A 3,304-nucleotide genomic window follows, 5' to 3' on the forward strand; every position below is an offset into this window, starting at 1 on the left:
AGAAAACCGCATATTTCGATGCAAAACGACGATTTCTCGCCGATTTTCGTTGTTTTCTAGCATGAATTTGCAAAGAAGAGCACGAAATCTACAAAATCATGACTTTTTACCAAGATTCAACGGCTGAATTGCAAGAAAACAGCAGAATTCTGCACGAAATCATCAAAATTCTTAGAGAAAACTGCATATTTCGATGCAAAACAACGATTTCTCGCCGATTTTCGTTGTTTTCTATCTTGAATTCGCCAAGAAGAGCACGAAATCTACAAAATCATGACTTTTTACCTAGATTCAACGGCTGAATTGCAAGAAAACATCAGAATTCTGCACGAAATCATCAAAATTTTTAGAGAAAACCGCATATTTCGATGCAAAACGACGTTTTCTCGCTGATTTTCGTTGTTTTCTATCTTGAATTCGCAAAGAAGAGCACGAAATCTACAAAATCATGACTTTTTACCAAGTTCCAACGGCTGAATTGCAAGAAAACAGCAGAATTCTGCACGAAATCATCAAAGTTCTTACAGAAAACCGCATATTTCGATGCAAAACGACGATTTCTCGCCGATTTTCGTTGTTTTCTGGCTTGAATTTGCAAAGAAGAGCACGAAATCTACAAAATCATCACTTTTTACCAAGATTCAACGGCTGAATTGCAAGAAAACAGCAGAATTCTGCACGAAATCATCAAAATTCTTACAGAAATCCGCATATTTCGATGCAAAACGACGATTTCTCGCCGATTTTCGTTGTTTTCTGGCTTGAATTTGCAAAGAAGAGCACGAAATCTACAAAATCATGACTTTTTACCAAGATTCAACGGCTGAATTGCAAGAAAACAGCAGAATTCTGCACGAAATCATCAAAATTCTTAGAGAAAACCGCATATTTCGATGCAAAACGACGTTTTCTCGCTGATTTTCGTTGTTTTCTATCTTGAATTCGCAAAGAAGAGCACGAAATCTACAACATGATGACTTTTTACCAAGATTCAACAGCTGAATTGCAAGAAAACAGCAGAATTCTGCACGAAATCATCAAAATTCTTAAAGAAATCCGCATATTTCGATGCAAAACGACGATTTCTCGCCGATTTTCGTTGTTTTCTGGCATGAATTTGCAAAGAAGAGCACGAAATCTACAAAATCATGAGTTTTTACCAAGATTCAACGGCTGAATTGCAAGAAAACAGCAGAATTCTGCACGAAATCATCAAATTTCTTAGAGAAAACCGCATATTTCGATGCAAAACGACGTTTTCTCGCTGATTTTCGTTGTTTTCTATCTTGAATTCGCAAAGAAGCGCACGAAATCTACAAAATAATGACTTTTTACCAAGATTCAACGGCTGAATTGCAAGAAAACAGCAGATTTCTGCACGAAATCATCAAAATTCTTACAGAAAACCGCATATTTCGATGCAAAACGACGATTTCTCGCCGATTTTCGTTGTTTTCTGGCTTGAATTTGCAAAGAAGAGCACAAAATCTACAAAATCATCACTTTTTACCAAGATTCAACGGCTGAATTGCAAGAAAACAGCAGAATTCTGCACGAAATCATCAAAATTCTTACAGAAAACCGCATATTTCAATGCAAAACGATAATTTCTCGCCGATTTTCGTTGTTTTCTGGCTTGAATTCGCAAAGAAGAGCACGAAATCTACAAAATCATGCCTTTTTACCAAGATTCAACAGCTGAATTGCAAGAAAACAGCAGAATTCAGCACGAAATCATCAAAATTCTTACAGAAAACCGCATATTTCGATGCAAAACGACGATTTCTCGCCGATTTTCGTTGTTTTTTGGCTTGAATTCGCAAAGAAGAGCACGAAATCTACAAAACCATGACTTTTTACCAAGATTCAACTGCTGAATTTCAAGAAAACAGCAGAATTCTGCACGAAATCATCAAAATTCTTACAGAAAACCGCATATTTCGATGCAAAACAACGATTTCTCGCCGATTTTCGTTGTTTTCTGGCTTGAATTCGCAAAGAAGAGCACGAAATCTACAAAATCATCACTTTTTACCAAGATTCAACGGCTGAATTGCAAGAAAACAGCAGAATTCTGCACGAAATCATCAAAATTCTTAGAGAAAACTGCATATTTCGATGCAAAACAACGATTTCTCGCCGATTTTCGTTGTTTTCTATCTTGAATTCGCCAAGAAGAGCACGAAATCTACAAAGTCATGACTTTTTACCTAGATTCAACGGCTGAATTGCAAGAAAACAGCAGAATTCTGCACGAAATCATCAAAATTCTTACAGAAAACCGCATATTTCGATGCAAAACGACGATTTCTCGCCGATTTTCGTTGTCTTCTGGCTTTAATTCGCAAAGAAGAGCACGAAATCTACAAAATCATGACTTTTTACCAAGATTCAACGGCTGAATTGCAAGAAAACAGCAGAATTCTGCACAAAATCATCAAAATTCTTTCAGAAAACCGCATTTTTCGATGCAAAACGACGATTTCTCGCCAATTTTCGTTGTTTTCTGGCATGAATTTGCAAAGAAGAGCACGAAATCTACAAAATCATGACTTTTTACCAAGTTTCAACGGCTGAATTGCAAGAAAACAGCAGAATTCTGCACGAAATCATCAAAATTCTTAGAGAAAACCGCATATTTCGATGCAAATCGACGTTTTCTCGCTGATTTTCGTTGTTTTGAATTCGCAAAGATTTTCTTGAATTCGCAAAGAAGAGCACGAAATCTACAAAATTATGACTTTTTACCAAGACTCAACGGCTGAATTGCAAGAAAACAGCAGAATTCTGCACGAAATCATCAAAATTCTTACAGAAAACCGCATATTTCGATGCATAACGACGATTTCTCGCCGATTTTCGTTGTTTTCTGGCTTGAATTTGCAAAGAAGAGCACGAAATCTACAAAATCATGACTTTTTACCAAGATTCAACGGCTGAATTGCAAGAAAACAGCAGAAATCTGCACGAAATCATCAAAATTCTTAGAGAAAACCGCATATTTCGATGCAAAACGACGTTTTCTCGCTGATTTCCGTTGTTTTCTATTTTGAATTCGCAAAGAAGAGCACGAAATCTACAAAATCATGACTTTTTCCCAAGATTCAACGGCTGAATTGCAAGAAAACAGCAGAATTCAGCACGAAATCATCAAAATTCTTACAGAAAACCGCATATTTCGATGCAAAACGACGATTTCTCGCCGATTTTCGTTGTTTTCTGGCATGAATTTGCAAAGAAGAGAACGAAATCTACAAAATCATGACTTTTTACCAAGATGCAACGGCTGAATTGCAAGAAAACG

The sequence above is a fragment of the Gnatocerus cornutus genome, unplaced genomic scaffold, assembly GCF_029298725.1.
Source record: "Gnatocerus cornutus isolate USDA-ARS CGAHR unplaced genomic scaffold, icGnaCorn1.1 ctg00000060.1, whole genome shotgun sequence".
NCBI lineage: Eukaryota > Metazoa > Arthropoda > Insecta > Coleoptera > Tenebrionidae > Gnatocerus > Gnatocerus cornutus.